The following is a 13914-nucleotide window of genomic DNA, read 5'->3' as shown; positions in this document are numbered from 1 at the left end:
ACCTCCCATTTTGTTCTTATTGCCTAAAATTGCTTTTGCTAAATGGGGTCTTCTCTGGTTGCATACAAAGTGTAAAATTATTTTTCTGTATCTGTGAAAAATGATGTTGGTAATTTAATAGGGATTGCATTGAATCTGTAGATCACTTTGGGTAGTATACACATTTTAACAATGTTGATTCTTCCGATCCATGAGCATGGTATAGTTTTCCACCTTTTTATGTGCTCTGCTGTCTCTTTCCTCAGTGTTTCATAGTTTTCCCTGTAGAGGTCTTTTACATCCTTAGTTAAATATATTCCTAGGTACTTTATTTTCTTTGTTGCTATTCTGAGCGGTATTAAGTCTTTCATTTGGTTCTCAGTTTGACTGTCATTGGCATATATGAATGCCTCTGATTTGTGTGTATTGATGTTCTATCCTGAGACTTTACTGAATTCATTTATCCATTCCAGGAGTCTCTTTGTTGAATCCTTGGGGTTTTCTAGATATAATATCATATCATCAGCAAAGAGTGAGAGTTTGATCTCTTCTGTCCCCATTTGGACACCCTTGATTCTGTTCTCTTGCCTGATTGCTCTTGCAAGGACTTCCAGCACTAGGTTGAATAGCAGTGGGGACAGTGGGCAACCTTGTCTGGTTCCAGTTCTAAGTGGAAATGCTTTCAATTGTTCCCCATTCAGTATGATGTTGGCTGTGGGTTTGTCATATATGTCTTGTATCATTTTTAGGTAGGCCCCATCTATGACTATTTTGTTAAGCGTTCTTGTCATACAGGGGTGTTGAATTTTGTCAAATGCTTTTTCTGCATCTATAGAGAGGATCATATGGTCTTTGTTTTTGCTTCTATTTATGTGGTGAATTACATTTATAGATTTGTGTATGTTGAACCACCCCTGCATCTCTTGGATGAAGCCCACTTGGTCATGATGGATTATTTTCTTGATAAGCACCTGGATTCAATTTGCTAGGATTTTATTGAGAATTTTTGCATCTATATTCATAAGGGATATTGGTCTGTAGTTTTCCTTTTTTGATGCATCCTTTCCTGGTTTTGGTATCAGGGTTATGTTGGCTTCATAAAATGTGTTAGGAAGGAGTTTGTCTCTCTCCATGTTATGGAATAACTTTGTAGAATAGGCACCAGTTCTTTTTTTGTAGGTGTGGTAAAATTCAGGTGTGAAACCATCTAGTCCGGGGCTTTTCTTTTTGGGAAGATTTTTTATTGCTGTTTCGATTTCAGTTCTTGATATTGGTCTGTTCAGGAATTCTATTTCTTCCTGGTTGAGCCTAGGGAGGCTGTGTGTTTCTAAAAATTTGCCCATTTCCTCCACATTTTCCAGTTTGTGTGCGTAAAGGTTTTTGTAGAATTCATAGATGATATCTTGTATCTTTGTGGCGTCAGTTGTAATTTCTTTCATGTTCCTGATGGAGCTTATTAGAGATTTTTCTTTTCTGCTCTTAGTCTAGTCAAAGGTGTGTCAATTTTGTTTATCTTTTCAAAGAACCAACTTTTTGTTTTATTAATCTCCCATATAGTTTTCCTTTTGTCCACTTCATTTAGTTCTGATTTGATCTTATTAATTTCACTCCTTCTGCTGAGTTTGGGGTCGGTCTGTTCTTCTTTCTCCAGCTCTTTGAGTCTATTCATTTGGTTGTCTATTTGTAAATTTTCTGTCTTTTTGATATAGGCATTTATGGAAATAAACTTTCCTCTCAGGACTGCTTTAGCTGTGTCCCACAGATTTTGATAAGTTATGTCTCCTTTGTCATTTAGTTCAAAGAATCTTTTGATTTCCATCTTGATTTCCTTATTTATAAAATAATCATTCAGGAGAAGGTTGTTTAGCTTCTATGACTTTGAATAGAAATGAGAATTTCTGTTAGGGTTGATTTCTACTTCTATTCTGCTGTGATCTGAGAAGATGAATGGTATAATTTCTAATTTTTTAAATTTTTTAAGACATGCTTTGTGTCCTAGGATATGGTCAATCTTAGAGAAAATCCCATGTGCTGATGAGAAGAAAGTATATTCAGTGGATTTTGGATAGAATGTCCTGTAAATGTCCGTCAGGCCCATTTGTTCTAGTGTCTGTATAAGTACATTATTTCTTTGTTTATTTTCTGTTTGGAGGATCTGTCCTGTGCTATCAGCAGTGTGTTGAAGTCTCCAGCTATTATGGTATTGCTGTTTATCATTTGGTTTAGATCAAGTAGGGTTTGCTTTAAGAATCTGGGTGCACGTAAGTTGGGTGCATACATATTAAGTATAGTTATGTCTTCTTGTTGAACTATACCCTTCACCGTTATATAGTGACCACCTTTCTCTTTCTTTACTTTTGTTGATTTAAAAACTAAGTTGTCTGAAATTAAAACCACCATGCCAGCCTTCTTTTGGCTTCCATTTGCTTGAAATATCGATTTCTACCCCTTTATTTTCAGTTTAAATGCATCTTTGCAGGTTAGATGAGTTTCCTGGAGACAGCAAATACTTGGCTTGTATTTTTTTATCCATTGGGCCAGCCTATGTCTCTTGAGTGGGGAGTTCAAGCCATTCACATTTATTGAAAGAACTGATAGGTGGGGAAGATTTCTGTTCATCCTGTTGGGTAGAACTTCATTGCTGTGTTTTCTCTCTTGAGCCGTTGTGGTATCTGGCCATTGATCTTTAGCTTTTGAGTAGTTTTACATTTGTGAGTGTTTCTTGTGCTGGTCCATGAGCAGCTCTGTTTTGAGTGCTTCTTGGAGGGCTGGTATTGTCTTGGTGAATTCCCTTGGTTTTTGTTTATCTGAGAATGTCTTAATTTCTCCTTCATATACAAAACTTAGTTTTGCTGGGTACAAGATTCTAGACTGGGCATTATTCTGTTTGTGAAGAGTGAGAATGGGGCCCCAGTCTCTTCTTGCTTGTAAGGTTTCAGTTGAGAAATCTGGTGTTATTTGGATGGTGCCCCAGAGGTTTTACATAGTTTCCTGAAAGATACCAGGGATGTTGTGGGAAAAGGAAGCACAATAGTGGGTTTTGATATTTCCTTCCTTTGTTTCCAAAAATAAACTTCACCTTTCTTTTTTTCATGTTTTATGTGTCTCCAAAAGATTTCCCATGACGTATTTGGCCAAAAAAATTTTAAGGTCACTAGTCATAGTCAACATCCTCATTTACAGATTAAATAACTGATCTCCAAATCCATCCCTAAATCATGCCAGTCTGTGATGCTCATTGCCAAAAGAGCTATAGAGTTTTAACAAATTATTTAAGGTCTTAGAGCAGTGTTTTTCAACCTTGGTTGTATATTGGAATCACCTTGAGAGATTTAGAAATCTCAATGCCCAGGTGGCTCCCAGACCAATTATATCCAGTCTCCACAGGTAATTCCGATGTGCAGCCAAAGTTGGAAGCCACTGGCTGGGTGGGAGGGAGAGGTGACTTTGACTTAAGCTGGTAGGGAAGTGCTCACTGGGAAAGTAGGTGTTAAGTAAGGTTTGACAGATGGCTGAATTTTGATGGAGAAAAATGGAAGCATTTTAAATGATATAATAATATTGGTTAGAGAGAGTAGAGAGAGGTTAATGGGGAGCGAGAGAGGGTAAAAGAGAGACAGAGACAAAGACAGAGAGAGAGAATTGGAAGTATAGCATGGCATTAAGTATCAGAAATAAACAGATTTCAAATTCTGGCTCTGTCACCTACTAAGGGAACTGTGGCCAAATTAATCTCTAAGTCTCTGTATTTTTCACTTGCAGAATGGGAAATAAAAGGGCCCCTTGATAAGGTTTAGTAAAGGCTAAATGAGAAAATTCATACAAAGCACTTCTCTCAGTGGCAGGTTATAGAAAGCACTCAACACTTGGCCGGAATTAGAATCTTTTTCACCAGCTGGATACACTGAAAGTTAAGGACAGTCACTAGTGGAATTCAGGAGTTAGTTTAGGGCCAGGCTGGGAGTCTTGAATGCCAGGATAAGCAGATTTTTCTCTTTTTCTGTCACTGAAGCCTGTTTTTGAGCACAACACCAAAGCAACCAGAGGAATATGTTCGATTTGTGCAATGGAATGTTCGGGAACGGCGGGAGGGAGCAGGGAGCAGGGGCTGAGGAGCCAGTCAGGGGAGGCGCGGCAGCCCAGGAATCAGGTTCCTGGATCATAACAGTTGGAATCTGTGAGGGAAAAACTTGTAAAAGAGATACTGTTTAGGAAAATTAGAATAAAGGATAGTATTTGATTTGATTCTATGGCAGCAAGAAAATCTGAAAGAAAGTAAAAAAGTCAAAGTGACTTTGAGACTGAAATAGTGACAGAGGAACCAATCGTTGGTTGGGAATAAAAGATGAGTTCATTGTAGGCCTTTTAAGTTTGAGGATGGGGCAGAAATATTAAAAAGAGAGTTGAAAACTGCAGTGTGAATGTCAGGAGAAGGGGCAGGCATGGCAGAGAGTTTGACATCACTCATGTCTGAGAGTAGCCTAAATCCTCCAGAAGGAACGTAATCTTGTTCAGGTTCCACAGGTGATCCAAAATTTGCCTTTACAACCCTTCTTTCCATCCTCCCTTTCCCTTTTCTGCCACTTAATGTCCTCTCTTCAATCCTACTTTCTCAAAACCTATTGTTTCAGTCACTTGGGACTGATACTCACTATTCCTCATTCTCTTCCACACAACTAAGATTTTGCATATTCTGTTCCCACTGACTGCAATGTTCTTCCACTCTTCTCCTGGGCTACTCTGTTACTTCCTTCAAAACTGAGGTCATTTTTTTATTCCTCTTTATAGACTTCTCCAATTTCCTCAGTCATTTCTACCTTTTGTTTCCTATTCACATTTTGTATGCATTAACACAATGACATAAGTTAAATTGTGATTTTATGTTTAATTTGTCTCTCCTCTTAGATAGTAAATGCTCCTTGCTTATTTGTTAGGTGCTCTTAAACTCATGTTGAATACATGAATAAGCATTTGTCTTGTATCTATTTTAATACTCATCTATATGCTGGGTCATCTGAAAATGTATAAAAGTGTTTTGTAATAAAGGCTGGTGAGTGCTGCTGGTATTTGATGTCTAAGGCCCAGGAATGCTAAATATGCTTCAATGTGTGGGGCATAGATTCACGATGAATAATTGTTTTTTCCCAAATTTCAAAAGGGGCGCCACTGAGAACCACTGATCTAAGCATCTAAGTGGTGCTAAGTGCATAGCAGCTCCTATCAACCAGGACGACTGAAGAGGGCACAGGATTCCTCAACTGGCAACAAAACATGATATGTCCCTACTCGAGGAGCAGAAGCAGGTTTGCAGTAGTTTTCAAGCACCATGGGCCAAAGAGAAAAATACAGAGGGGAAGTGGAAAAGGGAGGTCCAGTTGAGTTCTGATTTTGACACTATTACTTATTAAATGATACCAGTAGCTCTTTCTTTTTATAAAATGTAAATTATACAATTTGATCAAACATTGAAAAAGGTTGTTCTGCAGATCTCAAAATAACAAACTACTTATTTAGATCCTTAATGTCCTGACAAACCCGTGAAGAGGCAGTCAATACAATTTTTAACATCCTCAAGATAGTGATGAGGCCCCAAGAAATGCTTTCCTTCTTGTTTTTTGTTGTAGTTCCTTGTGAACTGTAATTATTTAATATATTTTCGCTGTAACAAAATTAAATTGAATCAATGTCAGATGATCCCAAAGAACCAAAGCAAAATAAAAAATTGGAATTTTCTTCATGAATTGCCTTAATTTGGACAGAGTCAGAGATCATTTGACAAGGCCGCACGGTCTGTTTCTCAGAGTTGCTCACCAAGTACCCTGCTCAGACCTGCCTGGTTCCTAAGCGGCTTCCTGAGGGGCCGTTTCCCATCCATTCATCAGGAATCCTCCCAACTGCAGGCAACTGTTTCCTCCACAGCGAGATCGTTTAACAAAAACACACTAAGAGCCAAAGCAGCCTGTCCATAAAGAGTCCATGTTTGGCCTCTCACAGGAAGAGGGAGCTGCTCTCAAGAGCTCTGTGGGAGCTGGGTCATGCGGCCTGGTGGTCCGCCCTTGGGTGCCCTGGCATTTCTAAGGTGGGAGTGCGGATAAACTCCCTCACGACAGTGCTAGGCCATTGTTGGTGTGGGACTCCAGAACAGTCACAAAAAAATTAAGAAAAATAATTGTACCGTATATCCTTTTTTTCAGGTTATACCTCTACAGGTTTCTCAAACAGGTGAAATCATTCAGCTGGCCACCAAAAGGAGGCTTTTGTTTGGTCTGACACAAACCGTGATAAAAATGCATTGTTCCCACTTCTATGAAGGGTCCCATGACAATGTGTTATAACCTAGGTTCATATCTCTGTTCCAGCCCCTCCTTCAAAACACATACTAGCAATTATACCCCTTAAAACTTCCATTTATTATGTTTTGGTGAACCTAGTGACCAAAAATATTTCTGGTCCCAGTCTAATAATGCTTAAGAAATAGTTGTTGAGCAGATCCTGGAGTATGATATTTTAAAAGTTTTCTACAACAAAATGAAAAAGTGATAAATTTATCAGCAGGCTGTCATATGGAAAGAAACCACAAGGTGGCACCAGAGGATTTAAAGTTACTGCATTTACCTATTCCTGTGACAAAACAATGATAGGGTAATGTTCTTTGAAAAGTATTTTTAGATTTATATGTAAATGAGCTAAAACATGATTAAGATTTGTAAATTTCAAATATTTTCTGGCACTATTTTTTCTGTCAAATGTGAAAGTACTTTGAGTAAGCCTTTTGAAAAACAAAACTGTGGATCAAGTCAGAAATTGAGAGCAGAAGGGTTGTGCATTAAAGAACATTCCATAGGCTGGCGAAAATGGCTCCCTTGCTCTAAAGGACACAAAATACATGTATGTATCTATAGACATATATTTATACACGTACATCTATGCACACCTTCATTTATCGCGTATATTGATGTAGTGCATAAATACATTTTACACATATAATGTATATATCACATATAAACTATATATTATGATCTATAATACATATCATATACAATCATGCACACTCATATGCTCACACACGCACACACATAACAGCAATAGAGCATTATCTTCAAAGGACGCAGGCTGGGTTATTTTGTGTCTCCATCCCTTTTCTAGAACTGCCACTTGTCTCAAACTCTTTGGGTTCCACTCAAAAATCCCTTGCTTTGTGAAGCCCTTCCTGATACCTTCCCAGTTAAAACCTATTACCTGCTCTATTGTGTGTACCACATTGTTTCCTCATAAGTTTTATATTAGCATCTAAGCCTTTTCAGTGCACATATTTATTTTCCTGCCTACCATGCTTTATTTAATTGTAGGTCTCTGAGAAAGGAATTATATCTTATTTGGTTTTGACTCTGAGAGCCTGGCATATATTGGGAATCTAAGAAATGCTTGTGAATGAATGTGAGGCATTTCATTCTGAGACAGCAATATGGGGAATAAAACCCCACACAGAGCAGAGAGTGTACTTCAAATTATCGTATGAAAGTCAACATTTTCTGGCTAATGCTGTTATTAATCACATTTAATCAATAACAGTGATTACGACTTCATCACTAATTTACTAATCTTACTAATGTGAATATTATCATTAAATGGTTACTATTCTTCCTATTTTGGGGAGTATGGGGTAGAAGAAATTTAATAGACATGAAGATTAGATAGATAAGCATAATCTTAACCATTTTGCACATTAACTTGGATTTGCAAAACTCTTTCACCTCCTCATTCACTGCATCTACAAACTGGATCAAATAAAACTAAATTCAACATTGATCTTTCCTTATGCTGGTTGGCACTCTCTCATCAGCCAGGAGTTTGAATTTTTTACTTTTTTAAGCCCCCTGTTTACAAACCTTCTGCTTATTTTCAAATAATGCTACAGTGCTAAAATCTGAGCCAACAAGACTTATTTTTCAAGAACCAAATGTTCAGCTAAATAAAGATACAGTATCTTGGAGATATGTGGATTAATGAACACTTTTGTGAGTAGTTTAGTTTCTTTGAAGAAAAAATGTTTAACATAAATAAATTTGTATTATATAAAATTGGAATAATATTTTCAACATTATAACAAAGACAGGATTTTAATTTCTGCTGTAAAGCTGGAAAATGGAATCAACCAACATCTCATTTTTACTACATACCAGTAAACTAAGGAAACACACACACTCACACACACACACACACACACGTCTCTAGCTCCACTAATTAAGATCTTTAGTGAGCTGAGATTAAAGACAGGTGATTGTAATTCACTCTGACCAAACACACAAAGTCTCCCATAGTGCTCACTGGGCAAACTGAGAGGTGGCACAGAATCTGGGCACTGGTGCGCCAACCCTGCCATTTTCTTAGATTTTTTGATGTTTTCTCAGACTTACTTAAAAAAAAAAACAAAATATGAGCTGTTTGATATAGAAAATCTAGAAGAGATATACACATTTTCCATTTCTTAAAAGGATATCCTTCTTTTTCACAGCACTATGGTAAAAATCTTTTTTATTTTTCAGAATCTCTGATGTAGACTTTGTTGATAAAATTTACAAAATATATGGCAGAATCTTAAATCTGTGCATATAAACTATTGCCCTAAACATGGACAACTGTGAGTGCCACACATTTCACATCGTTTTTCAATTTGTTCTTCTCAGAAACAATCCTATGCATGCTCTCTTCTCCCTGTGTCTCTCCCCTCTCCCCACTCCTACCCAGGGATGCATATACCTATTTGAGTTATTTTTTCCCTGCCTTATGTGATCTTTTAGAATCTCTTTTTCTGTGCATGAGTCACGTATCACTTTGATGAATCATTTCCACAAAACGTCAACAATACTATGTTTTTTTCTTTTATTAGCAAAGTGTTTTAGATATCTCACCCCAGAATACATTACAAATGCGTGATTTGTAAAAGTGTCCTCTCTTTCTTTACACTACTTTTTGTTCCCTCTGCCTGTACCATTGGCTGGCTTTCTGATTAATACAATGTTAGGTACCCAGTGGCCACATAGCAAATGTTTGATTAATGAATGAATGCACCATTTGCATGCTGTTGAATAAAGATTTCGAGATGAGAGAAAGTTTTGTTTATACGTGTCTTGACTCCTTATTTTGTTTACAGAAATCTCAAAGACAAGGGTATTTCATATATTCATTTCCTGTCTACTCAGTGCCTAGCAGAGTTTCTTACCTATAGAATGTACATAATGCTGTTTTACAATTTCTGGTTCTGCAACTCTGTTTGAATTGTAGTTCTACCATTTATTAGCTGCATTACCCATTCTTCAGACTGAGTTCCCATTGTAAAATGCAGAGAATAATACCTAGCTAATAGGTTCATTTTGAAGATTGAGATTATGTGATGCAACTAATATAATTTATCCAGTAATCTATTGAACCACCTCTAAAATTTAGTGAGATAAAATGGAAACTGTTTTTTTATGCTAATATGTTCTGTGGTTTAAGAATTGGAAATGTCTGGGACCTCAGCTCAGAAGGCTCAAATAGCTGGGAATACACCAAACGCTGGTGGTTGAATCACACAGAGGGTTCTTTACTTATGCACCTAATTGGTAATGAGTTAAAGAACAAGCTCCCGGTGCTTGTCCACTGTAGCTCCTGTGTGTGTTCTCTCCACAAGCTTGTGTTTCTGACAGTATAGTGACTGGGTTCCTAGAGAGGGGAGTGTCCTGAGAGGGGGTATTTGGAAAGCAAGTGTTCCAAGAGACCAGGTAGATCTGTGACTTTTCTGACCTAGCCTCAGATGTCACAGAAAGTCACTTTTCCCATGTTCTTTTAGATACAAACGGGTCACTAAGTCCAGCCTATATCCCAAAGAAAGAAAAATTAGACTTCACCTAAGAATGGGCAAGGTCCCATTGCAGGAAGGCTTAAGGGATGGAAGATATTATTGCAATCATCTTTGTTAAATGCAATCCAATAGTGTCTGACATGTACTAAGTGATCAAACACATTTTGCCATTATTGTAATGTGTACCTGTGGATGTTTTTGCATTTTAGCATGAGCAATGGGCTTTGAGTTGAGCATTCTGAGTTCAGCACTGGGACAGTGACTCACACAGCTGGCTCTCGATCATGATTAGTCGAATGAATTTGAGTGCTATTAGTGACTGAGCTAGTTCTATCTCCAGATCGTACAGTTGAGTCACTGACCCCCAGTGCAACCTGATACCTTTTACTGAGTGAGCTGTGTTTGACCACTAAGAGGACTAGAGCTTACAGGTTCGTGATTCTCCTAGAGTGTGACAATGCATGTGCGCAGTTCTACCCTGTGTGTCTTTCCCTCTCATGGCAACATTGAGAAGACACTTCAGTCCCTTGGGGTTGGGAAGGGTAAAATGTTCTTGTTTAGATGATCTTTAATATACATGTGTTGCAACTCTACCTTGGTCTCCTTTACTGATTCCTTATTTTAACTTCTAACCGTGGTCTCCTAGGGCTCAGTCCTTGCTCCTGTTTTATCCTCTACCTAACCCCCCTGCCTTGGTGATCTCATCGAGTGCCATGGCCTTAAATACTGTTTGTCTGTGTCTGTCTGTCTACAAGTCTGTCTGTCTGTCTATCTGTCTATCTATCAAGTGATTGATTGAAAACTCTCACATATGTACAATTTCTACATCTCCACTTGGCTGTCTATCCACAATCTAAAACTTAACATGTCTAGAACCAGATTCGTGACTCCCCACTACCCTTGGGTAGTCACCAACCTGCAGCCAGAAACCTCCTTCCTCTTCAGTCTTCTCTAGCCTTTCAGTTGCTCAGGTTAAAAATCACCTTATCATTTCTGTCTGCTTCCTCTCTTCCTCCCTCCCTCCCTCACACCCTTCCTCTCTTCCTTCCTTCCTTTCGTCCTTCTGTCCTTCCCTCCTTCCCTTGTTCCCTCCATGGTCTGATTCAAAATGAATGATAATTCTCTTGGCTATGCCTTTAAAATACATCGTCCCCTTTCTTACATGCGGGGCAATGGCTCTGATCCAGTGCATTATCACCTCTCTCCTGTGTTATTCTCAGCGCCTCCTCACTGCTCTCAGCCCTTCTGCCTTTCCTTCCTCTATTCTCTTTTCAATGAAACAGTCAGAATGATTTTTTAAAAATACAAACCAATTCATTTTACTTTTTTATTCAAGATCCCTCTTACTCAGTGTCTTCCTTTCTTACGCAGACGGGTCAGAGTTTTTGCCACGGCCCAAGGGCCCTGCAGCTGCACACGGTGCGCGTGTGCACACGGGTCCTCCTCTGGCCTCCCCCGGCCAGCTCCCGCGTTCACACTGGCGTCCTACCCGCACGCTCTTGCTTCAGGCTATTGCGGTCGCTGCCCCCTCCTCCCGGATTCCCCTTCTTCCAGGCAGCCCCAAGCCTGGCTCTGTCATCTTCAGGCCATCTACAATGTCACCTTTGCCATGAGGCCTTCCCGATCATCCTCCTTAACTCGTGACCGCCCTGGCATTCCCCATCACGCCTCCGGCTGTGCTGTTCCCGCAGCGCTTTGCACCTGCAGCGCGATGTGTGTGACTTTGTTTCTCCTTTATCAGAAAGTACCAGAAAGTAAGCGCTATGAGGGCAGGGATTTGTCTGTTTTATTTTATTTATTCTCTCCCAGCTCCTAGAACAACGTTTCTCCCAGTCGCTCGGGAAATATTTGTTAAATCAATGAATAAATTAGTCACATACAAAATATTAAAATGTTTATTTTCAAGTGAAATAATTATCAAAATTAAAACTCATCAAAAACAGTCAACATGTATTTTTTTCACAATCGAGATTTTCTGAGTATCCTGTTTATTTCATGTTATTTTGCTTCCCTAAGAGCCTTAAAAGGCTGCTGGTTCTTTATTAAATGCTTTTTTCACTCAGGCAGCTTTCCTAGTGAAACAACTTAGAAAGTAGGGGTCATTTTAGAGTCCAGGAGAAGCTGGCTCAATTTAAATCTTCATTTTATATCTATTATTATTAAAAATTAAAATTCCTTTATCATTCTGGGAGATATTATTATGTATTCCTAAGATATGATTTTGCAAGTTATTTTTTGACAAATATAGGAGAATCTAGAAATTTCAACTGTAAGACAAATTGAGACCAAGGTAGGTCACAGTTTTAGCCAATATTATCAAATTATAAATGCTCTGGTCTTATAAGTATGTTTAAGGCAAAAATACACGGCCAAGTACAAATTGATCCATCATGCTTAAAAATAAGATCATGAATATGATTTAACAATCTTCTAAACCTAAAGTAGCAACAATTGTGAATTATGTACATCATAGAATTTAGATAGATAATCTGACTATATGATCAGTTTTTTAAAAGCTTTATGAAGAACTGTGTGAATACTGCTGTTTGCTGACTTTACACCAGACGAGTTGCTTTCCCATGGCAGATTTCTCTAAACAGCCAGAGAAATCATTCTATAAACAAAACATTCATTTTATTTCAAAGGTGAATTGTTTTGCTATATTTAAGGGACACATATTTGATTCTATCATTTTTGCTTGACCTTTAATTCAGCCATCAATTTTGATATATTATTTTAAAAAGCTTAATTTAAATTTGAGTTGTAAATTAGATATAATTGGTCAAAAAGTAGGAATATTGAGAATTGAGTAAACATTTATGAATTGGCTTATTTATAATCACAAAGCTTGCATTATAGAATTACATATGCATGTCTATTTATACAGTATAATTAATTTTCTGTGATGTCAGAAAAGTTTCTTAGAGTGATATATTTAATAAGGTGAGAATAAGAAAAAGATTTTAATTCAGAAGGGAGTATGTGTTGGTGGAGCATTGTCCTTTAGGCCAGTGATGGTCTCATGTCAGTGTATTATTCAGGGTTCTCCAGAGAGACAGAACCAACAGGATGGATGGATGGATGGATACAGGTGTAGATAGCTGAGAGGGGATTTATTAGGGGAACTGGCTTATGCAATTATGGAGGCTGAGAAGTCCCACAAAAGACTGTTTACAAGCTGAGAAACCAGGGAAGGCAATAGCATTGCTCAGTCCAAGTCCAAAGGCTTCAGAACCAGGGTGGTCAATGGTGTAACTCCCATTCTGGGGCTGGAGGCCTGAGAGCACAGGAGGCTGCTGGTACAAGTCTTAGAGTTCAAAGGCTGGAGAATCTGGAGTTATGTACAAAGGCAGGAGCAGAAGAATGTCCAAGCTCCAGAAGAGAGAGAGCGAATTCCCCTTTCTTTTGGCTTTTTGTTCTATGTAGGGCCTTAGCCAATTCAATGGTGCCCACCGACATTGAAAGCAAGTCTTCTATAGTCCACGGATTTAAATGTCAGACTCTTCTAGAAACAGCCTCACCCCCATAGCCAGAATTAATGCTTTACCAGCTATCTGGGTATTTCTTAACCTCAAATTAACCATCACAAGCAGAATAACTGCTGTAGCTGGGCTCCACCACAGTCTAAACTGGGATTCAGACTGTCTAAACAGGCAAGGAGAACCAATGGGTTGTATTATGGACGGATCACCAGAATCTCACTGAGTGGGCAACTCTGAAAGCTCCTAGGAGATAATAAGTCGTCATAATAAGCAGGGACAAAGCCAGGCCTGGTGGGTTGCACTTCCCAACAAAGCCTTGGTTGTTTTAGGAAAGTGTGTCCCTGAGTTCAGAGTGGTAACTGGCAGATGAATTCATTCAAGGCCAATGGCTCATGCCTGGAACTAGAAGAAAGAGTAAACAGAGACCGAACCACTTGTTTTACCAAAAATATTTTAAAATATTGATAGACAAGAAAGATTGCTTTGGGGCTCTTTACACAAGCAGGGATGAAAGTATTGACCTGTTTTACCAGAGACCACTGCACGTCTTTGGCATCTGAAGAGCCCAGGTGGAAACCTTGCTGCTCCGAGAGGAAGAGCAAAGCAGCC

This window comes from Lemur catta, chromosome 23 (genome assembly GCF_020740605.2).
Source record: "Lemur catta isolate mLemCat1 chromosome 23, mLemCat1.pri, whole genome shotgun sequence".
Classification (NCBI taxonomy): Eukaryota; Metazoa; Chordata; class Mammalia; order Primates; family Lemuridae; genus Lemur; species Lemur catta.
Note: the sequence above shows the minus strand (reverse complement) of the source record.